Below are 27,518 nucleotides of genomic sequence, written 5' to 3' on the forward strand. Positions count from 1 at the left end.
TCCAACACAATATGTGTGTAGAACACAGATGCTTCGACAAAGCCCAAAGCCACATGGGATATAAACATTGTATAATTGACACATCGGGTCAAATCCACTGTTGTTATGTTACTCATTATAGTTGCCTATACAGTCATTGCTTCCACTTTCTCCATCTAGTATACCATACCGCCATCTAAATGTTTGATTTGCCAAATGCACATCCAACCTTCTTGTTGCATCCCACCTGCCCACCCGAGGGCATACCTTGGCAGCAGGACATCAGTAGTATTCTGCAGGAGAACCAGCATGGGAAATGGCAACCCTCCCCAAAACAAACCTGTCAGTTGCTTGACATTTACTAGTTTCTTTACAGAATTTGTAAAACAGCAGTGATTTTATTTGCTGATGATTAATTTCTGCTTTTTAAACTCTGCTGTATAAAACATAGTAAGGGATAGCTAAAATGTCTGGAAATCTAAACTGATAGAAAGACAAGCAGATATATGTCCTTATCTATCAAGGTGCTAGAAGACATCAGTAGCCATAAACTGAAAGTGCTTCAAAAATAAATATCTGTGTATATTTATATGAACCTTTTATATTATTTATGTTTCCTTAGAAGGAATTTAGGTTTCTGTATCTTTAAATGTGAACCTAGCTTATTTTCTGACTAGACGTCAATTAGAAAGAGTCAAGGGATGGCGTACACAAGTAAATGCGACAAGCAATAAGTAACTCAAGCTTCTAGTGATGTTTGTGGCTGTTAAATTGTCTCGAGAACCAAGCGGGGAAAAGGTATGTGTTTTTTCTTTTTTCTTTTCCCTCCTCTTATTTGGTGACAAACTCATGTAGTGTGCACGCGAGCACTCTAGTTTACGGAGTAGTGTTCACAACTGTCAAACTTTGCATTTTAAACATGCTATGCCTTATTTCTCTACAAAAGAAAAGACAACAGGATATCTAAGCTAGTCACAAGCATCTTTCAACTCCGGATGTCTGGAGCCACAACACATATGACTTATAGCCTCAAAATATCACTTAAAACATATTTTTCACTGGACTATATCAGTATGTGCATATGGGTCAAAGGCAGAACATCTTTTAAGATTATTTAAAGTAGACTTCAATACATTCTAACTGAAATACTTCATTTCAAAAGCAACACATTTCTGCCCAGCATTAGCGTTTATCCAAACAGGGACACTTTTAACTTATAAAAAGTAATACTATCAGGGATGTAACTAATAATAAGTTATACAGCAGCCATTACTATACCTATTAAGCAATATAACCATATACTGATTAAAGTATTATAAGTTAATGAAGATTTAATAAAAAGAAGAGAAAATAAAACAACAAAACACAGAGAGAGAAAATAAATAAATAAATAAATAAATAAATAAACTATTTGGGAACATTATTATGCATTGATTACTCTGATTAAGAATATGAAAATAATAGATGGATAATAATGAAAAATAGAGTAATGTTTAAATTATGCTTAGTATATTGATGTGATTTGAGATAAATGTATTTACATTTATGCTAATTTTGACATTTAAAATATAATTGAAAACAGTACCTGCTTTGGTGTAACTTGAAGACAGTAAGAACTTTTCTTTTGTTGTTAGTATTATTATTTAGATTTTACAGAATATAACATATATAAGATTATTTGTCCTTTAGTTTTTTTTCTTTTGCTCAACAGTTTTCCAATTATTTACTTCAGCATTTCTCTTCAGTGTACTTATTGTCCAGTCCATAGATTCTTCATGTGTTAGGATGTTGTTGTTGGTAAGGTATTTTATTGCTGAATCTACTGTTTCAAAGATTTTTATTCCATTTGGTAGAAAAACTTTCAGTCTTGCTGGAAATAAAAGATGGACTTTCAGTTGCTTTTTCTTCAAGGTTTTTTATTGGTAGAAATTCTTTTCTTTTGAAACCACCTTTGTAGAATAATCATTGTCAAATCTTATTAATGAATCATTGTATTTGATGGGAGAATTTGCCCAAGCATTTCTTAATATAAGATCTTTATCTTGTGTAGAAAAAGTCTCACAATTATAGATCTCGGCTTGTTCTTACCGGAGAAGAAGCATTTCCAGAAGCTGCTAGTGATCTATGCCTGTTCTATACCATATGAAAGAGCTTCAGGTATTTTTGTTACATCTGGTATCCAGGTGGTAAGAAAGTTTATCATATTGTCCCCTTCAGATTTTTCTGGTAGACCATATATTCTAATCTTATTTCTTCTTGTTCGGTTTTCCATATCATCAAGTTTTTCAAGTAAATATGTATTCTGTTGAAGTAAGAATTCAGTTTGTTGTTCTTCTACTTGAACTCTAGTGTCAATGTCACTTAATGACTGTTCAATAAGTGATATCTGTCCTTTCTGCTGTGTAAACATTTCTTGAAGCTGTTCCAGTTGTTGTGAGCACTTTTCTTTAAAAGTATCTATTTTATTGTCCATCTTGTCGATTTTTATTGTAAGTTCCTGTATATTTGTAATGAGAGACTGCAGTTCTTTTTGAGAGAAGAGTCTTGTGCTGTATTCCTTAGATGACTCATGCTGTAAAGCTGATATTGGTGCTGATTTTCCAGTAATTAATTTGACAGGAATTATTCAAGTTCTGACAATAAAATTTTTCTTATAGATGCTCAGAGTTATTAGAAATAAGTTAGTAATAAAAATTTCTTCAAATTAAATATTATTTTGTAAAATTCCTGTCAGGAATTGTATTGAGGTAAGAGAGCTGAAATGAAGTGCAGCTATCAGTTCAGCATCCTAGCCACGCCCCCCCACCTCTCAATCTCCTAATGCACAAATTCTGGACAAAGCTTGACAAAATGGGGGTACAAATAGGGACATATTTTGAATATTGCTCATAAACTTAGAGAGTTGCTAGAGTAATGGGATTTGTTTTAATATACATTTTCTGAAGGATTAGAAGTCTGAAACTCAAATGTATGTCATTATTTAGTGACTGCAATTCAGAGATCATCCCAGTGCCAGGGAGAAAGAGGAACAGGCCAAAATATGTGCCAATTATCTGGACATTCTGTGAAAATCTGTACAGTTGAGAGGTATAGACAGTCACTCACACACCCACACCTGAGCTCATACACACACAGATACACATACACACAAACACACAAGAGCCCCCCCCACCCCTTACCCAAATGCATTGACAGACACACTCATGTACTGACAAACAACCCTACTATCCTCTCACTAACCACCCCCTACTGTGACCACTCAGGCAGACACACAGTGATGTATTCATCCCTATGCACACACTCACATATGCAGCCACACATGCATCCCACCAACTGCCCGCAGCACTACATACTCATTAAATTCCTCAGCTGTTACATCTAACTTGATCTAGTCATTAAAAGTAATGGATGAATACAAACACTTGGATGTGCTATTTAACTTGGCCAGCAGACCTACCTTCCAATAAAAGAAACAGCATTTGCTTAATGAACACAGCAGTGTATGTGAGCAGATTGGAAGGAAATCTTGCGCTCCCAAAGCTGATCATATCGCTATAAAGCTGCATGTTTTTGAGGCTTGCGTTGTAGTTTAAATAACTTTATACTGACTTTGAAGGAGATGATTTCTCTGTCTTGTGCCTGGCTACAGACCTGCAGCACTGTCCTATGTAATGACCTTAGTACTCAGTATGGCCAACTTTCCAAGTGGGTTAGCAATGCTCTTCATTTACTCATGGACATCTGCTCATGTTCAGTACACCACAAGCTGACCTGGTGCTTTCTAACATCAGTAGGAACTTGTTCTGCTACTCAGTATACTATGAATTATTTATGGCCTTTTTCTCTGCATTTTCCCACGTACTTACCTCTGTGTACTGCCTGCCATCTCCATCATTCAGCCCATTCACTTTTACAGTATTTGTGTCCATTGCCTTTCAAACTGAGGCATTTTTAAAATAAAAATATTTACTATGATTAACATCAAACTGGGCGTTTTGCTAAATCACAAAACTATACACTTGTGTTCTTGTGAAAAATGTTGGTTATCACCATGGGGAACAAAAGTAAAGTCAGGTGAAAAATCCAGAAGATTCAAAGAACACCATGATGGTATGATTGTGCCAACAAAGAGCTATTTACTCCTACCTATATCATGCCTTAGATGTGAGATCACTTTAATCAATCAGAAAGTCATCAAAGTTTCTGTACAGGTAGCTTGTCATTTGAATAAACACACATAAAAAAAACTGTCTCTGTCAGCTGAGTCTTCTTGGAGACAATAAGTCAGCTGCTTAGTGTTCACATTAAAAACAGTCAAATGCGTGGCTCCTGCTTTGGTTAATTATCATCAGAAACAAAACACAGTGCCATATTCACAGTATGTGGTGGATGATCAGCTTGTACATTTCCAGCACATGCTAATGCCTAACTGCCCCTACTGCCTCGGGCGTGTATTTTTGACATCCTACATGATCTGTGAACAGCAGTTATCTTTCATGTGTTTTCCAGTAGCATTAACAAAACTGTTGTATTCTCTGACAGTGTTACTAAGCATAACAATGAGGTTTCACATAAACGTATTCCATAATGTGAAGGGTTACAAAGTTAATATGTTTTTATTGCAAGACCCATAAAGACATCATTTTCAGCATATCTCAGCACTAATACTTTGGAATTTGGTCCCAAAATAGGTCATCCTGGTTACAAATGTGGTGCTTGTTGAAATAATGACCAGTTTCTTGGATACACAAAGAAGTATACTGCGCTGACTCTCAAAAAAGCTCCTGTGTGGTCCGTATGCTCCACTGGACACATTTACACCTTTTCCTGCAAACCAGTGCAAATTTCATTCTGAATTCATAACTTTCATTGAAATCTCCTCTCAGCAAATAAAATCCATGGTTACTACAAACTAATTTACTTTCATACATCCAATCAACAGTAGTTCCTTCTGAAGGATGAGGTCTGCAGATCACCCTTGCTACAAAACCTGCATTTTCTGTTAATTCTTCACTGCACTGACTAAACTCCATGCTCTTATGTTGATTTAAGATGTCCATTTAAAGTAAACTAGATGATAATTGTGTATACGTGTGTCCCTACTACGAGTAAGCAATGACTCACTGATAGCTTTGTATGGGTATATTACTCTGATTAGCTAATCACACACCAGTGTGTCCACCTGGCTAAACACGGTTAGGAGGAGAGTTTACTAATCTGACTGCAGAACCATTGTATTCTATATTAGTTCCATTAGCTTTTATAATCTTGCATAACAGATCTGACAATGGGTTTAAAAATTAATGCAATATCCCTCACTTCTGACAATATAAAAAAATCAGGATGCACTTCTTAAAATTGGCAAAGGAAGCATTTCAACAAAATATTTTTTTCTGTACTAGTTAGAGCTCTAATACAGATGTTCCATAATTATCTAATTTATAGTGTACTAAGGCCATGTTTAAAATTGGCTTCCTAGCTCGTTTGTGTTGTGGCATTTTTTGTCTTCAATTTATTTTTCTTATTTGCAACTATTTTTTTTATTTTATTTATTTTTTTTTTTAGGATATATACTTTTAATGAAGACATCTCAGTTTCCAGGTCTCCTAAATAGCCTTATAAAATATTGTGACCATTTCCTGCATTTCTTACAATGCATCATAGGATCATAGGAGGTTACTAGGCTAACGGCCTTGGGCCCTCACAAGCATAGCCAAGTTCAACCTGTGTTCCCAAGGGTGTCTGGTTATAGGATAATGCTTTTAATAGCCTTTTAAAAGTGAAACTTTTGGGATCCAATTAAAGCACTTTTGCAACAGCAACATTTTTTCTGTAAATAAAATTCTAAATATATAACTGGACTTGACTGTGGTACCATGAAATCCATGTAAGCCATGACCAAATTTTACTTTGTATTAATATATACAAATTAAGGTCTGCATCCACTTTCCTTTTGACACTACTACAGTTTAGATGCCTCTTAACAGGGCATATATGATGCTTCAAACACCTTTTCAAGCAAGAATAATATATTTTGGTATTGATGATTCTTTATCACCATAGTAACAGTTTCACACTGACATTTTGTGACTATCATATAATTATATATAATCAAGGTTTTTACAGCAATTGTTAAAGTTTCATCATTTTTTGGCAGCAGTTTCCAGAGAGCTGAGTACACAGGAAAGTATCCATCATCATCTCCCTAATACTATAGAAATTCCCAGCCTAGGATCTCAACAGTGTTTAGGGAAGTCATCAGAGACTGCATTCATCCTGCTGAGGAGGAGGAGGATCTTTTCTTATGGAAACCTACATCAGCCATTTATACAATGATGCTTCAGTGGGATGTAAACAATGACGTCTTCTTCCCCCCAATACACATTCTTTGAGCTTGATTTCTGAGGCTCAGCATCTCTGAATGCTTTAAACCCTAAGGTATCAGCTATACAACAGGCATACCTCATACCCACCAATCAGAAAAGAACACAGGGCATTGTCCACTTCATCCTTGTTCCCTGCCTAGGTATCTTTACCTCCACAATGAGTTCACTTCCTAACTTGTTACTGTTGATATAGCTAAACACCCTGTCCCTGTACCATGATGAGCCAGCTATTGGTCCACCATATCAGAATACAAATAAATTGTGTAAAAAACTCACATTATTGTCAGCATAATGCTCACCTTTGGATACTTCCATCAGTGGTAGTCCACATATGAGTTCATATTCATAGTTTCATTGCCAAGCAAAGCCTTCTATGAATTATTTTAGAATGCCCCCATAGTGGATTGAACAACACAATGCCATTTGTCTTGAGTAAAAGTGGCAGCTGAACCATCTCTATATATTATTCCTTTTTGTACTGATGGCAATTCACTTTCCCCCTTGCCTTTTTAAAGCATTTTTGAATAGCCTCTTTTACTTAAAAATATTAATTTTGATCAGCAATCATTTTTATGGCACTTGTCATTGTAGTATTATGTTTTAAACAAATAAATTCACTAGGCAAATGACCCCAGAGGGTCTTTTTAAGCATAGTCATGCTTCCCAAAGGTGAGGATCAAACCCTGTATTTTAGGTCTGTAAGGTAGCACCTTAATCATTATGCCAGTCCTCAATAAAGTGAACTGAAGAAGTGGTTTTAGGTTCATAGGTGAATACTGAAATATTATGACATTTTATTTTCTGACTCCATTCTATAAACAGGTTTACATATGCCAAATACAGAACGTCATTGATGGTTGTGACATCAGCAGTATTGTCCAAGTAGGCTATATTAATTATCAGCTGTTAAAGTGATTTATGTAACCAGCATCCTTAACATGGGTTATTTTTTGCAGTGACAATATCTCTAGTCCTTAACAAGGGACTACATTTCTGACAAACTGGCTTCCTACAACCATATTAAACTGAAAAATTGCAACAGTTTCACATTAAGGTCTCTTATTCTATTTTCTGAAATAATTCAAAGAAGGCATTGCTAGACAATGTAATAAGTCATCCAGTTTTCCCACTGTATACGTATTATCACCATGTATGGTAGCAAATAAAATAGGGTCGGGTTTCATATGCAGATCAAAATATTAGGTGAGTTAGGGGAGAAGTGGCTCCAGTGGGTACTCATAGCAGTATGGACAAATAGGCATACCCCAGATGACCGGAGATTAAGCATTCTAGAGTGTACAAGAATAAAGAGGACATTCACAACTGTGGGCAGGATAGAGTTATCAAACTCCCGTCAAACTGCATGAAAGTTCTGAGAGGATTATTGATAAACAAATATGCAAATTAGTAAAAGTAAATTGGGAAACCATATGACAAGTTATGAAGAAAGCTAATATGGGCAGTCCTGTAATGGTTTGAAGTCTCAAAACAATGGCAGAATTAGTGCAGGATATGTACAAGGACCCAATAGCACAAGTATGAACAGTGTTCATATTAGAAGAGGGGTTCCAAGTGGGGGTGGGTGTGCATTAGGGTTCTGATCTGATCCCACTGCTTTTTATACAGGTGATGGACTAGATTAGCAAACAGGTCAGAGGGAACAGATCAACAAAGCTGCTGTATGCAATGTGGCATTAGATGCAGACTCTGATTAAGTACTTCAGCACATAACAGGGGAATGGAATGCAAAATTGATGGCACATGGGATGAAAATGAGTATAGATACGGCAGTTGTAATGACAGCAAATGGGGGGATTAGAAGAAATTGAAAATTGAGATAGAAGGAAATATAGTGGAACAGATTAACAGCGGCAGGTATCTGGGAGGGATGGTTGAGGAGAAGTGAACTCTGAATAAGGCGGTCAAAGTTAGAATCAGAGGTGCTGCTGCCATCAGGCACAGAGTGTCAGGGGTTGTGTGAGAAAGAAAAATGCCAAAGTAAGGTGTATAAAACAGGGATGTAATGAATACTACTGTGTGTCACAGAAACCTGGGCAGTAAAGGCAAAGCACATAAGAATGCTAGAGGAGATAGTGATGAAGCGCCTGAGATAGGGGGTAGGCTGCATACTGTGGGACAGACAAAGAAAAGAGGGCATCAGTTCAGAATACAAAGTATCTCCAATTGCAGAGAAGGCCAAAGAGAATAGTTAACAGTGGTTTGAGCACATGTGCAGAAAAACAGAAGATAATCTAGTAAAGAAGATTTGGGATGGACAGGAAAAAGGCAAGAGGAAATGAGGGTGACCAGCAAAGAGGATGGAGGACTGTGTTAAAAAACACCTGCCACAGTCAGGCATGACTGTCAAAGAACTTAGGAGAGTTGCAATGAATTAAGAGAAATGGCAACAGTTGATGCAACACCCCAATCCCATGTAGAAAATGAGAAAAAAGGCTTATTGACAATTATGAGGTTTTTATGGCTGTATATTTCTTAGCTCCTTTGAAAACCCATTTTTATACTTAGGGGTTGAAGTCTGGTAAAACCTTTCATTAAAACATTTGCTCTTAGTTTATTTCCTGCTTAAGTAATTAATTAATTAATTATGTATTTATTTATTTTATTTTTTTATTTATTTATTGACATTTGATTACCAGGAAAGTCGACCAGGCCAAAATAAGCCCATTTTCAGTGGAAGCCTGGGGAGAAAAGCTCCAGGTTATAAACAGACTTACATATAAGTTTATAAAAAAGATTCAACATTGCAAGAGGAAAAAAAAATACACAAGCAGTTAACATGAACAATTATGCAGAATAGATAAAGGTGATAACACATTATACTAACAGCAAATTTAAAGTACAGACAATAGCAACATGACACAATACAGACAAGACAGAATGGTTAAATATTATACAGTTTATAAGCACCAAGGTATGTATGTAATTAAAGGCCTCATTTAGGATGAAACAAAAGATATATGTATATAATATATATATATATATATATATATATATATATATATATATATATATATATGGGTCTACTTCTCTTAATAGAAGAAACACTTCTTCGATAAAGAGAAGTATACCCACACTTATGCGAAAGTGCACTTCCACGAAGAATGGTTCAATGAACCGTTAAGGAAAACTGAGGAGCTGAAGCACACTACAGTGGGGAAAAGGAAATTTACCTGTTTCCTCACTGTAGTGCGATCTCAGAGTTGGTATATTTAAGTAGGGAGGGTAGGGGGCACAGCTCCTCACATGGGGGGGTGCAGGGGGGCTTGTCCCCCTTCAAAAACATTGTTTTGGTGTTCGTTAGCAGTTCATTGAACCGTTCTTTGTGAAAGTGCACTTTCGGTTAAGTGCTCTTTCGCGTAAGTGTGGGTCTATTGTACTTTTTCGAAGAAGTGTTTCTTTGATGAAGTACAGTAGACCCATATATATATATACAAGGGAGCCCGCAGGATTTTTTGCAGGGGGGTGCAAACCCAGAGCCCCACCCACATAGCTCACCCCGCCCCCTGCCAACACAGCCCCGCCCAAGTCCACCCACCCCAAGCCCCGCCCACACAGCCATTCCAGTGTCCCATTACTTGGCTATTTCTCCCCATTTACTGTAGACACTGTTCAAATCTGTGTGCATACTGTTTTATGCTTTAGTTCTACAATGATTACAGGCAGTTGGATTTAATTTACAACTTTTATTTCAGACATTATAGCCCAAACACTGAGACATTTACTAAACCTAAACAAAGCAATAGTCTTACAATGAAAACAGACTTGGCATTAAAGCTTCTCTACTTTTGAAACTCACATTCAATGAAACAGCATTGAAACCCACATTCAAAGAAAATGCATCTGGCCAGTGGCAGGTTATTTACCTTTGAACTGTTTTCAAGGAATAGGCTCCTTGGAAACCGTTAGGGCCATGCAAAAGTTATTTGATTTACCTGATTGTATTAATTATAATATATAATTGAATTATATCCCTTGTATTATACAGCAACACTTGTTTGAGTGTCGCTGTCAAGTAAAAGTAATCTGAATAATTCCACATTAAAGATATCTGAAACTAATGAAGATGTTGTTGCTAGAAAACTGTATATTTCAGTGTTTCATCTACAAATTCAGTGCCTGCTGCCATCAAAGAATAAATTGCCTATGTTAAATTAAAAAAATGGTAAGCTGGTATATTGCAATAGAAAATGGATGACAAGCTGAAACAGGTTCATAGTTATTAGGCATCTCATCCAAAGGAGGACATCCTGAGGACTGCAGCATACAAATGTATATGCTGTAGGAATAGAACCTCAAGCCTTTACATTAAGATGCAAGTATTCTACTTGTGGTGCTATTAACATAGCTTTAAAACTTTATACCACAATAGAGATACCATTTGCTAAACAAAACAGTTGCACATTGTAAATAGACTTGGCATAAGCAGCAGTGAACTTCCATTTCCCTCAAAACTCACAGTTCCTTGAAAATTCACTTGAAAATAAATTCCACCTGCTAACTCTAACTTGGGCATTTCACTTTCTCTCTCTTACAAACATACCACACCCCTCAAGGCCTCACCCTTAGTGCAAGAAATCTTGACAAAGCCTAAAATAAATAGGGACAGATTATAAATATGGCTCTCAGAAACTTAGAAAATTGCAAGAGTAACAGGATTTGTGTTAGTATGCATTTTTCTAAATGACATGACATCTAAAACTGAAAGGTCTCATTATTTAGCAACTTCAATCCTTTTAAGAGGAATATGGGGCAAAAATCTGGACAGCTGAGGGGTATGCTACCTCCCTCTTATACACACACCAAATAATTCTGGTCAGACTTGAATTAGTTCTGGGAAGGTTGCACTGAACGGCACCGTGCTTGATCTGAAGTGGGTGAAATCCTGGTAGCTAGTGATTGCAGCTCAGCAATGTGGAGCATTAAAGCATTTTTAGCAGAGCATTGTTTCATCACTACCTATTGTGTTTGCACATAAGTTGCAGTTATTTCAAACATTTGCTTTTTTGATTACTATAGAGTACATTTACCCACCAGAGCTATTGTGTTTTGACTTCAGTGTGGAGCTAGTTGTTGCAGGGCTTGGCTTTTAAGTAAGGTAGCAATGCTTATTTACCATATACCATTAAAGCCACCCAACTACAAGTGTACTAACACACAGACACTGCTATAAGACACTGGTATCCAATAAAATGTAATGAGCTTCTAAAAATACTGTAATCCTGTCCTTTTATTACAAATACTGTCATATGCATTTCAATACCCAAGGCTTATACATTATCTAGCTATGTAAATATTCTCTGCATGGCAACAACGAAAAGGCTTGCAATGCTGGTAATTCTTTAACAATATGCTTACTAAAGCTTACTTGCATCTTACAATGTCTGACAAGCTTACTAAAGCTTACTTGCATCTTACAATCTCCGACACGCTTACCTGATGTTCATTAAACCATGGCTACTTAAACAGAACAGGGCACTGTGACAGCATGCAGTTCCTGAATAATAAGAAGCATAAATCAACAGTATAAAAATCTGATAGAAAACCAGAACATTTTGCAAAATCAAGGACAGATCAAAAGCCACAGTCGTATTTGTGATCTACCTTGGATGGGGGAATACCCTGCACACTTACACTGCATAACTGCTCCTTGCCTTCCTTGGACACATTCCGAGCCACTACAATGGGGGCTGGGGTGCAATAAGTATGTCATAATTTGAAATGTCTCTGGCTGACAGTGATGGCTCTGACACTCCTACCTCTCAACTTCAGAGCAAGAAATCTGGACAAAGCCATACATAGAAGTGGGACACAGGCCCAAAAATAAGGCCAATTTTTAAATATTGCTCTTATTAACTTAAATAGAACAGGTAGATCTTGCATTAGTACAAATTTTCTGAAGGGTATAAAATCTGAAACTCAAATGTCTGCCATTATTTTCTAACTTCAATCTTTAATGACTTGCCACTAATTTGCCAGAAAACCACAATTTTATGAAAAACAGACCAAAATGTGATGCAAAATACCTGTCAAAAAAGGGACACCTTTTAATATTAACAGTTAACTTGAAGCAGCTAACAAAATAAGGGCATCCACATGCATTTCTGAAATAAAGGTAATCTATAACTGATCATTACAGTTATAATTGTAAACCCTCCACATTTTCTTCCAAAATTGCAATTTTGGAGGAGGGATTATTAGGGAGAGCAACATTTTGAGCCAGAATTGGGGACAATTGAGATGTTTGGATATTCCTAATCTACAAAGTGATTTGCACGCATACCTCTCAACCTCTTAATGCAGGAAATCTGAACAAGGCCAAATATATAGGGGAACATACAAACACTACTAAAAATTGCTCTTGTATAAACTTAAAGACAGTCTTGCATTAGCATGCATTTTTCTGAAGGTTATGACATCTGAAACTCAATGTCTGTCATTTAATGGCTTCATTCCTAAATGATTTGCTAGAAAACCACAAATTTTATGAGGAACAAACCAAAAATAAGCAGCAAATATCTATTCATTCTGCAAAGATATGGACAACTGAGAGGTATAGTTCAACCGGGGCTGTCTGAGTTTGCTATCTCCCCACACAAAATCATGGTCAAATGGAGCCCCCCCTGCAGCCATTCCAATGTCCCATTCCTTGGTTATTTTGCCCCATTTACCATAAACACTAATGTGCATACTGCTTTACTTCTGCAATGATTTAGGATTTCATTTGAAAGTTTTACTTTGCATTTTACAGCACAAACCCTAATACATATCTGTTAAAGCAATGCAGTCTCACAATGAAAATAGACTAACATTAAAACTTCTCTGCCCTTGAAACTCATGCATTGAAACAGCACTGAAACCCACTTTCAGAGAAAATGCATTTTACCAATGGCAAATATTAACTCTGGGCTGTCTTCAAAATCATAGGCCCTCGAACATAACATACACATGCTGTTTGATACACCTTCCTGACTGTATTACATTATATTCCTTGTACAATACAGTACAGTTGTTAAAGGGCATTTTAAAATTTATTGTTTTGTAAATTTTTCCAGTAAACAATCAAGCAAAAAGCATCCACCAATGACAAAACTGCCCAATTCAGAACATTTCCATCATAAAAAGTCTACTCAAGTCCACCAGTATCAGTAAAACATATACACAATCTCTGTAGTAAAATCCACATTGAAGAAATTTGTAACTAATAAAGAGGTTGCTGCTAGCAAACACTTTATATGTCATTGTTTAATCTACAAATAAACTGCCTGTTACCCTTGAAGAATAAATTGCCTTTGTTGCATGCAATAAAAAATGAAAAGCTAGTAATACCGCAATAGAGAATGGATAGCAAACTGTTAACTGGTTCATAGTTACTAGGCATCTTTGCCAAAAGGACTGCAGCATCCACCCCCTTTACAACACAATACAGCACCAGCAATGCATTTACCTACTGTGGGAGTAGAACCCACAGCCTTCAGCATCTAAAGCAAGTACACTATCTGTTGTGCTATTAACAATGCAAGCAGACTAAACATAAGCAGCACTAAACTTTTGCTCCCCTGCAGCTCTCAGCTCCTTGTAAAATCTACTCGACACTCAGCTGTATCTCTGAACTTTGCAGCACAAGAAATCTGGAAAAAGCCGAAATTTATTGGGGAGGGGACAAAAGGCCAAAAACCAGGGACACATTTTAAACATTGCTTGTATAATGTTTGAAAGTTGCTAGAATAAAATGCTGCTACCACCATACATTTCACTGCCACATCTTGAACCCAGGGGACCCCGTGCAAAACAGTCAAAGCAACATACCACTATGCCAAATCAGCTGTTTTGTAAAAGAGGAAGACTGAAACTTTACCATTTAGTGAATTCAGTTCTCACCATAGCACAGCTGTCAACCTCTTGGCACAAAAGACCTGAAAAAAGCCAATAATGGGTGACTACAACCACCAAACATTCAGTGAATTCAGTTCTCACCATAGCTCTCAACCTCTTAGCAAATAACACCAGGACAAAGACAGTAATGAGAGAATATAGCCCCCAAACATATTCAGTGAAATCAGTTCTTACCATAGCTCTCAACATTAGTAAAAAACCTGGATGAAGCCAATAAATACCTGAACAAAGCCAATACTGGGTGAATACAGCCCCCAAACATATTCAATGAATTCAGTTCTTACCATAAAACTCTCAACCCTAGCACAAAACCTGGATGAAGCCAAATACAGTCCGAAACACAGGAATACATTTCAAATATCCATCTTGTACACTTAGAAATTTGCTAGAATAAAAGCTTTTATCTTTTGTTACCATGCACTTTCTGAAGAATATGAAGTCTGATATTGAAATGTCTCCATTTTTTTAACATTTGTTAACCAGGATAGTCTGACTTTGAAAAAAAGCTAATTTTTTAGCAGAGGTCCAGGGAGAAACACTCCAGACAGCCAAGAATAAAACCAGAGAACATGTAGCTGTCAGGCAACAAGGACACAAATGCAGAAACCACAGATTTTATGAGGAACAGAAAAAGTATGAGTGAAAATCCTGCAGCATTTTTACAAATGGTGGTGGGTAGGGAATTCAGGCTCTTGCCACTTGGGCCCAAGGTACAGGGTTCAAGCCTTATTCTCTACCCACCACCATGTACACCTGGGGCATTACACACACACACACACACACACACACACAAGGCATGAGCTCGAAAAATATGATTTATGGTAAAATATAATATCTGCACCATACACCTCTGAGTGTCTTATTGCTGTTGTAAAATGTATAACTTTTTTACAGTCTGAGTTTTGAAAATAGTAGTTTATGTTTGACTGTTATATAGTTTAGTGTATTTTAATATAAAATAGTTCCTCTGCACATTCTAACTTGCACACTCTTAATTGTCTAATCACACTTGGAAAATGGACAGCTATATTTTTTGCAATTTGAATTTTACATATAGTACTTTATGTATGATAATTATATGTTCTTTGATTGTATTTCAGTTTAAAATACCTCGGCCGCTGATAATTTTGGTATGAAATTCTCAGGGTAGTAATTTAAGTAACCCTTCTCTCAAACTTCTGTGAAGTATTGCACAACCCAGTTTAGAAAAATGTGTTAGTACTACATAACACTTCACCTGAGTTGTGTGAGATGAATAAGTCCAGATGAAGAGAGTTACATATCAGTAAAACAGTGCTTCATATAATAGTCATTCCAGGTAATATAGCCTCAAAAATATTCACAGTAATAAGGACTCTAGTATCAACACCAAGAACTGAAAGACAAGGAGGGGCCACAACTGACCCTGGTAACTATCGCCTCATAAGCCTGACTAGCCTGGTCTGCAAGGCTATGGAGCGCATCATCATGGAACTCATTAACAAAGACATTGGGAACCTCCAAACACTTGACCCAATCCAGTTTGGCTTTGTTAAGGGCAGATCATGCCTACTAAACCTGGTTGAATTCTTTGAGACAATCACCAAGGCCATAGATGAGGGAAGGTGGTTCACACAGCCTACCTTGACCTCACCAAGGCTTTTGACACCATTCCCCATTCGGGATTATAGAAAAACTCACCACCCTGAACATAAACCCCTATGTCACGAGATGGGCTGTCAACTGGCTTACAGACAGAACTCACACGGTAAGAATAGCGGGCTCCAGGTCTGGCTCCAAACCAATCACAAGTGGTGTCCCACAAGGCTCAGTCCTGGGACCCCTACTCTTCGGCATATACTTCTCAGAAGTACAGGCAAACACAGGACTCTGGCTAACCAAGTTCACCGATGACTGCAAACTGGGAGCCATAATTGACTCTCTGGCTGACACGGACATTCTCCAAAAGGGCCTTACTGAGACAGACACCTGGTGTCAAAGACATGGTCTCAAGATAAATGCCAAAAAATGCATAGTCATCCCATTTGGGAAAAACAAAGCACCCATGAATTACCACATAGGTGGCAGCCCCCTTAATACAGAACAGGTAATAAGAGATCTGGGGACCCAGGTAGATAGTAATCTCTCCTTTGACAATCAATCATATTGCCAAAGTAGTTAGGAAATCCTTCTATGTAGCCCATCTAATTACTAAAGGGTTCACATCTAGAAATAAAGAGGTTATAGTGCCCCTCTACTGTCACTCATCAGACCCATCATAGAGTACAATGCTCCATTCAGGATGTACCTCACAAGACACTTCCAACAGCTGGAAAGACCACAAAAGTACCTCACCAAGAGAATTACTGGCCTCAAACATATGTCCTGTGCAGCCCGACTGGAAAAACTCCGGCTGTACTCAGTGGCATATCGCTTACTCAGAGGTGATCTCTGCCTGACTTACAAAGCCATGTCCAGCTCAGAATTGATGGACATGCTCCACCTAAAGAAATCCAAGTCACTGTGAGCCACTCGCTCTAGTGAGCTAAACCTTCCCACAACAATAAATAGAACATGCTGGAGGGATAGATTCCTGTCACAGAGACTCCCCATGCTTTGGAACAAAATTCCTAACTACATTGGGCAGAGCCCCTCACTAACACTCTTCAACAGAATCCTTGAAGAGTGGATGGGTAACAGAAAATTTTTATTACTATTCATTTTTTGATGCACAAGAAGTCTGAAATTGTAATGCCTAGAATTATGTAAAGACTTCAACCTTCACTTTTTGTCACAAAGTTAACACTTTAATGAAATATAGGGCAAAGTTTGGAGGAAACATCTGTGATGTTCCTAAAAATCAGGGATATGGGAATTTATTATTCATACAGTGTTTATTTTTGTATACTATATCCTAAGCTTTACCTCTTAGTTCAAACAATATCTGACAATCTTTCTGTTGCAATTGTTTTTTTGTATTTGAGTGTGTGTGTGCGTGTGTGCGTGTATGTTAGGCTACCGTAGCTATTTTCTTTTGTTACTGGACTGCTGTTTTATCTTCCCACGTTCTTCACTTTCTGTCCCTTCCTAACCTGCTTCAACTTTCTGTTTGTTGGGTTTATTCATTTACTTTCATCAGGAGGTTGTTTATAACCAATCCAGATGCCTTTTACTATATCTGATTAGGTGGTATACTTCAAGTTGAATTTCTTGTACTTTTAGTGTAAACTTTGTTTAATTTGTGTCACATCTCAGATGCCTGTATTGTTCTATTTTTTCATTAATACGCATCGCTACAGAATTTGAGTTAATGGTGCATGTTTCGTATGTGATATTGCTTTTGTTTTACTATTTTTGAGTATTTCTACATTTTCTAAATTTTCCTGCTAAATTGCTTTCCAAGATGTTGACAGTTTGCTAGATCATTAAATATGTGTGAGGACAAATATGTGTGACTGAATAAGAGGTCATGGTGGCTGCACTGTCTTTCTCCGATGATTAGAATGCATTTAGTATACAGGTCAGTAGTTGTAGGAATGCACCGTTTTACTTTTCTTCACAGGTTACTGTCTAGAACAGGAAACTAATTGGTAAAGTGAATTGTCTGGAATATATGAAAGTGTATAGCTTACAGCTCATACAACAGAGATTATGTTCACCTCCAATGAGAGGCCTATAATTGTTACAACTTACAACATGGAACTCATAAACAAAGACATTGGTAACCTCCAAACTCTGGATCTCACCCAGTTCGGGTTTGTGAAAGGCAAATCATGCCTCCTGAACCTGATTGACTTCTTTGAGGCAGTCAACAAAGCCATAGATGTGGGTAAGGTGGTTCACACAGCCTATCTTGACCTCACCAAGGCTTTCGACACCATCCCCCATTCTGGAATTATAGCTAAACTCAATAAACTAGGTATAAATCCCTACGTCACAAGATGGATTGCCAACTGGCTCACTGACCGAACCCACACTGTAAAAGTTGCAGACTCCAAATCTGACCTCAAAGCAGTGACAAGTGGAGTACCACAGGGTTCTGTCCTGGGACCTCTCCTGTTTGGTATCTACTTCTCTGAAGTACAGGCTAACACAGAAGGCCTCTGGTTAACGAAGTTCACAGATGACTGCAAACTAGGAGCCATAGTCAAGTCCTTAAATGATGTGGACATCCTACAGAAGGGCCTCGCTGAGACAGATGCCTGGTGTCAGAGCCATGGCCTCAAGCTCAATGCCAGAAAGTGCAGTGTCATCCCTTTGTTAAAAACTCTGTACCCATGAACTACCACATAGGCAGCAATCTACTTAACACTGAATGTGTGATAAGAGACCTTGGGACCCAGGTGGACAGTAGTCTCTCCTTTGATAGTCACATTGCCATAGTAGTCAGGAAGTCCTTCTAAGTGGCACACCACATCATAAAAGGGTTCTCATCCAGGAAAACAAGAGGTCATTGTTCCCCTCTACTCGACACTCTTTAGACCTATTATAGAGTACAGCACCCCTTTTGGAATGTACCTCACAAGACATCTGCAACAGCTGGAAAGGCCACAGAGGTACCTCACAAAAGGATTACTGGCCTCAAACAAATGCCCTACACTGACCACCTCAAAAAACTCCAGCTTTACTCCATAGCATATCGCCTACTTTGAGGTGATCTCTGCCTAACATATAAAGCTATGTCAAACCCTGAACTGTTGGACATGCTACACCTAAAGAAATCCCAATCCCTTCGAGCTACACGCTCTAGGGACCTAAACATTGTCACCACAATAAACAGGACATGCTGGAGGGATAGATTCCTGTCCCAGAGACTTCCCATACTCTGGTGCTGTAGCAGCTAGATTTCTTTCATTTTTTTTTATTCTTAAAAGATGTTAAGGTAGTATTGGCAGTAATTTATCAAGACAAGTTTTTTATACAGCAAGAACATGTTTGAAGAAAGACATTTTACAGGAAGCTAGTGAGAAAATAAATGTATGAAATATTAAAGATCATGAAACATAGGCGCTAAATATCTAGTCAATTCATATAAACCTCAGCTACTGTGTCAGGAAAACTGAGTTATCCTAGATGTTTTGATAAGGAGGAATATTATCATTGAACATATGAAAAGTTCCAGCACTCTGCAACATAGGGACAATACTAGGCAACCACGTAGACCATAAGATTTCTAGCCACAGGCAACTTTAAGTAGACACCTTTAAAGTTGTTGGCCACCCTTTTCAAGCACTTAGACAATTTTACCAACATAAATATGAGGAATAGACAAGTATGTGGCTGTGCATGGTTGGTAGGATGTGGGTGACACTTGGTGAAAGAAATATGTGATTAAGTGGACATATAACATCAAATGCACATATTAACATAATGATTTCTCATAAATAATAATGGCAGATGGTTATTTTATTTGCTGTAAAAATTTTTGCAAGAAAGAGACAGACAAAACAAAAATATAATAATATAACTCCCAGCAGATAAGGAAGCTTTATGGGAGATGTAGAAATCCTAACGGTAACAGGCATATATAGGCAAAGCAGCTTTAAAACTGGAAGATCGCAACAAGTGGATCACCTGGTTATCATGACAGTAAAATAAACAACAAACATATGTTTCTTGACGAAATGAAAGCCCTCTGTCATTAGGCATTGCACAGACTGAGATCTCAGAATAAAAACAATTTAATACATTACGTTCATACACACACACACACACACACACACACACACACACACACACACACACACACACACACACCTGAAAGTGTCCCATCTTCCGTCCGTCTACTCCCATTCCAAGTCCCATCTTCCGATCCTACTTGCTATTCCAGGTCCCATCTTCCGATCCCGCTTGCTATTCCCCCATCTTCTGTTCCCGCTTGAATCATCAGTCTGAGTTCCCGCTCACAAACTTCTAAGCGAGAGCGATGATGTCAGCACACACGCGACTGGACTGTTAGCACAGACTTCTTAAAGAGGAACGCACATAAAAAAAAAAATAAAAAAAAAACGTTTTTGAAATTATCTAGTCAGCCGATTCCAGGGGGGTGCAAGTGCACCCCCTTGCACCTGCCTGCGGGCGCCCTTGTATATATATATATATATATATATATATATATATATATATATATATATATATATATATATATGACATAGGAAGGCATAAGAGGAAAAGTTAGTAATAAAATGGTAAAGAGGGATGGAAGAAGGTAAAGGAGGAAAAAGGAAGAAAGAAGGGCAGGGGAGGGAACAGCAATTGGGATGGACAGTAAATAGAAGAGAAAGAGATAAGAAAGGAGGAAGAAAAATAAAGTAGAGTGACAGCTGAAGAGAGGGAAGGAAGAGAGAAAAGGAGCTAGAGCATTAAGAGAGAGCAAGGTATGGAATTACGTAAATAAAGCTCAATGGAAATATTTGGAAATGTTGGAGCAGGAGCTGGAATATAAACAGATTAGAATCATTTGGTAGGTTAAGTAATGGCAGAGGAAGAAACAGGGCAGTTACACATCCAATTGAAGAGGAGATAATTGTTCAGTGCAGTTTTGAAGTTAAAAGGACTTTGTTGTAGATAGATATAGGAAGGTAGATTATTCCATTTTCTGGCAATGTTTCAAGAGTATAAAACCTGGCCTGCAGGTAATTTAGACTTATGAACTTGAATAAGATGTTGTTGTTCAGATCATAAAAGTCTAATGGGGTTGTAAAGGGTGAGTAAAGAATACTAATGGGATAGGTCACTGTGTCAGCACGAATTTTGAGAAACCTAGCCCGAATTCTATCTATCTATCTATCTATCTATCTATCTATCTATCTATCTATCTATCTATCTAGCAGAGTTTGAGCAGGGTTTTAATTTCAGGAGTTCTTTGATGAAAGAGGTGGGGATGAGAGAGAGATTGAATACTGCCTAGAAATATTGTTGAGCACAGCTGAGGGGGGGGGTTGATGCTAGGAGTATCTTGGTGCAATGTATTTGAGGTATAATGGAAATTCTGAGATAAGGAGCATTGCAAGGGAAAAGGAGAAGAGGAGGTTATAGAAATAATATTATTTGGTAGAGGAAGAAAAAGTAGCAGTAATGTTAGCAATAGTGTCAATAAAGTAGGAGTTAAAGATGCTAGCAATTTGTTCAGGAGTCATGTCAGGGTGGGGGAAGGAATTGGGTTTGGTGCCAGGGTTTAAGAGATTATGGATGGAATACCAGAACATTTTGGGATTATTTTTTCTATTTGTTTGCTGGTTCCAGAAATATTGCTGTTTGTCTTTAGAGATGAGTTTTTTAACTTGGTTTTGGAGCTGATTGTAATGAATAAGGTTGGATGGATTCTTAGATTTAAGCCAAAGTTTCCATACTTTGTCCCTATTAGTCATAACTTCTTTGGTAGCTTTTGTTAACCAGGGGGCATGGTTGATGTTGTTTCTTCTGGTTCTAGTCGGAGCTAGACTATCCAGGACACTTAGAAAAGGTGTTATTAAAGCAAAGTAGAGTGTCATCCAATGGAAGAGTTTTAAGATTATTCCAGTTGTAGCTTTTCAGGAGGCTAATAAATGTGTGGGGATTGAAATTTGACAGATTTTGGACAAGTTTAAAATTGTGGACTTTAGGCATGGATGAATAGGCACAGATAGCATAGGCAGGGAGATGGTCGCTAATAGAGTTGGACAATGTGCCAGACATTATGTACTTGGAGGGATCTGAGACCAGAATCCAGTCTAAAATTAAGCCTACATTGGTTCTGTTGCTATACCTAGTAGTGGTAGAGATAAGTTGGGTGAAGCAAAACAAATTTATGCTGCAGGGTGTTTGGTTGGAGGAAATGGAAGCTCAATCAATGTTCATGTCGCCACAGATAATTGTTTCATTTGTTATGGTAAAGGATATTCAGGAAAGGATATTTTCTAAAACTGTTATATTATTTCCAGGGGATGTATAGGGCAATAATACAAAATTTTTAGAACAATTGATTTCCAGAAAGGAGATAAGAATCTCACAATTTTGGAATTGAGGGATAGGTTCTTTACATGGCGAGATGTTGAAGGTATTGGAGTAGATGATGGCAACACTGCCTCCTATTTTATTATGCCTATCTCCCCTAATGACACTAAAGTTTGGTTGGAGAAACTCAGAATCTTGTACAGAGGGTTTTAACCAGGTTTCTGTAGCAGCTAGGATATTGGTATTGTTTTGAGAGATACAGGCATGCAACTCAGAGGTTTTGATGCAGACACATTGGAAATTTAGAGTAGTTATGTGGATTGCTTTAGAACAATTAGGGGGGATTGGATTTGAGGGGAAGAAAGTAGAGGATGGCCCAGGGTTAGGATGGATGTCTCCAGAACAGATGGGAGAAGGCAGGGTATGGGAAAGATCAAGTATGATATGTGAACGTTTAGAGAAGATATAGTGGAGAAAGTAGTATTGAGAGTTCAGTGAGTCTTTTTCTTCTACTTCTTTCAGCTGCTCCCATTAGGGGTTGCCACAGGAGATCAGCTGTTTCCATTTCTTCCTGTCCTCTGCATCTTGCTCTGTCACACCAACCACCTGCATGTTCTCTCTCACCAAATCCATAAACCTTATCTTAGGCCTCCCTCTTTTCCTGTTACCTGGCAGCTTCATCCTTAGCATCTTTTTCCCCAATGTACTCTGCATCCCTCCTCAGCACATGTTCAAACCAATGTAATCTTGTCTCTCTGGCTTTGTCTTCAAACCTTCCAACCTGGGCTGACCCTCTAATATACTTATTCCTAATCCTGTCCATTCTTGTCACACCCAGTGCAAATCTTAACATCTTCAACTCTGCCACGTCAAGCTCTGACTCCTGCCTTTTTGTCAATGCCACCGTCTCCAACCCATATAACATAGCTGGTATCACTACCCTCTTGTAGACCTTCCCTTTCACTCTTACTGGTACTAGTCTGTCACAAATCACTCCTGACACTCTTCTCCACCCACTCCATCCTGCCTGTACGCTCTTCTTCACGTCTCTTCCACACTCACCATTACTCTGAACTGTTGACTCCAAGTATTTAAACTCATCCACCTTCACCACCTCTACTCCCTACATCCTCACCATTCCTCTATCCTCCCTCTCATTCACACACACATCTTCTGTCTTAGTCCTGCTGACCTTCATTCCTCTTCTCTCTAGAGCATATCTCTACCTCTCCAGGGTCTCCTCCACCTGTTCCCTACTCTCACTACAGATCACAATGTCATCTGCAAACATCATAGTCCACGGGGACTCCTGTCTGATCTCGTCTGTCAACCTATCCATCACCATTGCAAATAAGAAAGGGCTCAGAGATGATCCTTGATCTAATCCCACCTCCAACTTAAACGCATCCGTCACTCCCACCGCAGACCTCACCCCTGTCACACTACCCTCGTACATATCCTGTACCACTCTTACATACTTCTCTGACACTCCCGACTTTCTCATACAATACCACAACTCCTCTCTAGGCACCCTGTCATATGCTTTCTCTAAGTCCACAAAGACACAATGCAACTCTTTCTGACCTTCTCTGTACTTCTCCATCAACACTCTCAGAGCAAACATCACATCTGTAGTGCTCTTTCCTGGCATGAAACCATACTGCTGATCACTAATCATCACATCCCTTCTTAACCTAGCTTCCACTACTCTTTCCCATAATGTCATGCTGTGACTGATCAATTTAATCCCTCTATAGTTACTATAGCTCTGCACATCACCCTTACTCTTAAAAATTGGTACCAAAACACTTCCATTCCTCAGGCATCCTCTCACTTTCCAAGATTTCATTAAACAATCTAGTTAAAAACTCCACTGCCATTTCACCTAAACACCTCCATGCTTCCACAGGTATGTCATCTGGACCAACAGCCTTTCCATTCTTCATCCTCTTCATAGTTGTCCTTACTTCCTCCTTGCTAATCCGTTGCACTTCCTGATTCACTATCCACACATCATCCAACCTTCTCTCCCTCTCATTCTCTTCATTCATCAGCCCCTCAAATTACTCTTTCCATCTGCTCAACACACTCTCCTCACTTGTGAGTAAATTCCCCTCATTATCCTTTATCACCCTTACCTGCTGCACATCTTTACTAGCTCGGTCCCCCTGTCTAGCCAATCGGCACAGGTCCTTTTCTACCTCCTTAGTGTCCAACCTTTCATACACCTCTTCATACGCCTTATACTTAGCCTTTGCCACCTCTCTCTTTTCCATGCACCTCATCTCCTTATACTCTTGTCTACTTTCTTCATCTCTCTGACAATCCCACTTCTTCTTCACCAACCTCTTTCTCTGTATATTCTCCTGTACTTATTCATTCCACCACCAGGTCTCCTTGTCCTCCTTCCTCTTTCCAGATGTCATACAAAGCACCTTTCTAGCCATCTCTCTTACTAGCTCTGCTGTTTAGAGTTCAGTGAGTAATGTAAAGAATAGTTTGTGGGGAGATTGTGTTTTCGCACAGAGAAGATGATTTGTTTGATAAAGGCTAGGGTTAATGCTGGATTAGGAATTATGTGGGGAAATTGTACAGCTAGTTGAGTAGCATATTTTGGGAGGTAAGGAATGAGGGTTTAATGATGTTGCTTGTAAAAGAAATAAGAGTAATAGAGAGAGAAGAGACAGGAGTAATGTTTATGGAAAGAAGCAAGACATTTTGAGAGAATGCTGTAAGGGCAGGAAGTGAGGATTGTGTGTTAGAAAGGAAGTGTAGTGGAGTAAGTAGGATTGGGTGATTGGCTGTTTATCACGGGGGAGTGGTTAAGAGAGTATAAATGTAGTGAAAGAGGGGGTAATGGGAATGGGGGTAGGGTTGGGAAGCGGACTGAGCCAGAGCATAGCGAGGGTGAATGGAGCAAGTAGATCCTAAACAATGTTTCGGCAAAGTATCAGAAAAACAATCAGCGAACTATTCCAGAATTCTGTTTTGGCAAGGTAAACTTTTCTAAGACAACCCTTTACAAGCTTTTTGAGTAAGGCCAACCCAGGAGTATAGAGCAAACTCCTCAGATATATAGTTATAGAGTCCCTTTTGTTTTGTTTTTGTTTTTATTTTGTTTGGGTAGTCCAAGTGTGAAGCTGAGAGGGGGGAGACTTAGAACTCAGATTGCAGCTGTTTGTCCTAGCAGTATGCTATTTTACAGAGATATACAGTATGCTACTTTACAGGTTGTTTTAGAGTAATGCTCAAAGTGTGGCTAGAATACATTAAAATACCTGCAGGTAAGAGATTATTCCCCTACATTTATTTTGTATTTAATTTTTTCTAGCAGACTTCTGTTGCAGTAGAGGTGTGTGTGTGTGTGTGGGGGGGGGGGGGCTGGGACAACAAAGTATTCACTGTAAACTAGAAAAAAGGAGATTGATAAGGATGCATAAGATTATATCCAGTCACAAAAAAATAGAATTGTGAAGAAAAAAATAAAAAAGGCCAATTAAAATTTCTAACACTTTATAAGGGATACATTATTAAAAACAGTAAGCAAAATAATTAAGACCTGGAACTATTACTCTAAGCCAATCATTCTATGAGTAAACCTAAGAGGCCAAGATAGTATTGCCTTGTAAGTATGACTATGTCTTGTAGTTGTGAACACTGGCAGCAACTGCAAACTGAACTTGCCAAAACTGAAGAAAACAGATATATGTTGACATAAGGCAGGATTACCTAGTCTAAGGCCCATTTCTTTACAGTTATGTCAAGATACATTTCTAATTTGGGCCATTAACGGTTCTTGTAACATTGACAAGCTTTAGCCTCAAAGAGCGTGTGGTGATGCAAACATTGGTACTGCAATAAACAGAGTCTTGGAATGCATTTTGCAATCAGTATGTAACACAGCCTTGTAAACGCCTTAAAAGAGATACAATACGAAAGCTATTTAATCACAAATAGTTAGGGTACTCACAAGCATTATAACTGTATGAAAACAGTAAAATAACAAGAAGTCTAACCACTCCTAAGCACAGCTTAAGTACACAAACTAGATAGCTATAAATCTTATGAAAAAGTGTAGCGCAATTAAAAAACTTCTACTAGTACAATAATGTACCTTACTTCTTTAGGAACATACACCCAGGGACGGCACAGCTGCAGTGCAGTTGAAATATGGTGAGCAGCCCTTTTAAAAGTTAGTATTCACCATTCCTGAAAGATGGGGGGAGGGGTTATAGCAAGGTGACCAATAGAAGATATTATTAAGATCCTGAATGCAGTTTCTGCAAAGTATCAGAAAAACAATCAGCGAACTATTCCAGAATGCTGTTTTGGCAAGGTAAACTTTTCTAAGACCACCCTTTTCAAGCTTTTTGAGCAAGACCAACCCAGGAGTATGGAGCAAGCTCCTCAGATATTATATATTTTTAGAGTCCTTCTTTTGTTTTTGTTTTTATTTTGTATGTGGTGTCCAACAAGCTCGGGGGGGGGGGGGTGGCAGGAGACTTAGAACTCAGATTGCAGCTGTTCGCCCTAGCAGAATGCTATTTTACAGGGATATACAGTAGGGTACTTTACAGGTTGTTTTAGGTTAATGCTTAAAATGTGGCTAGAATACATTAAAACACCTGCAGCTAAGACATTAATCACCTACATTTATTTTGTATTTAAGTTTGCAGTGTATGGCTGCTTCTAGGGTTCTTCTATTGCAGTAGAGGTGTTTGATAATGTCTGTGCTCTAGAGGGGGGGCTTGGGCAACAAAGAAGTATTCACTGTAGAATTTATTTTGTATTTAAAATCACCAAATGATTCAATCCCAAGGGTGTCTGATGAATGAAATTTAATATAATTCTAGTGTCCAAACAATTTAAAGCTGCCACTCTATTTCTTACTAAATGCATACTGTCCAAAACCTCAGACTTGAAGTTTTCCATCTTTCCTGCATGTGTTTCCAATGCATGTATTTCTACTGGATTCTCAAATTACTCCTTCTAATATCTGCAGTGTCCCTAAATTGTGAGTTTTACCTTGCATTTGAATTAGCATATATGCCAGTTTGAAACAGAACAATTGCAATGAATGTCTTATAGAAGCCTACTTTTCTATCAGTTATGGTATTTTTCAACATTTCACCATTGATTTTACTTGGCTGCATCTGAAAACATATTTACACATGCTGCATCTCATACACTCAAACATAACCTTGCCAAAACCGGAACTGATGTTTTGTAAGACAAATTTCACCTAAATATATAACCCTTTTCTAAGGCACACTATGAAATGTAGGCAAGATCATTTTTTAAAGCTTCATCAGAATGCAGAAATTC

This window comes from Protopterus annectens, chromosome 4.part1, assembly GCF_019279795.1.
Source record: "Protopterus annectens isolate FY-2018-M chromosome 4.part1, PAN1.0, whole genome shotgun sequence".
NCBI classification, from domain to species: domain Eukaryota; kingdom Metazoa; phylum Chordata; order Ceratodontiformes; family Protopteridae; genus Protopterus; species Protopterus annectens.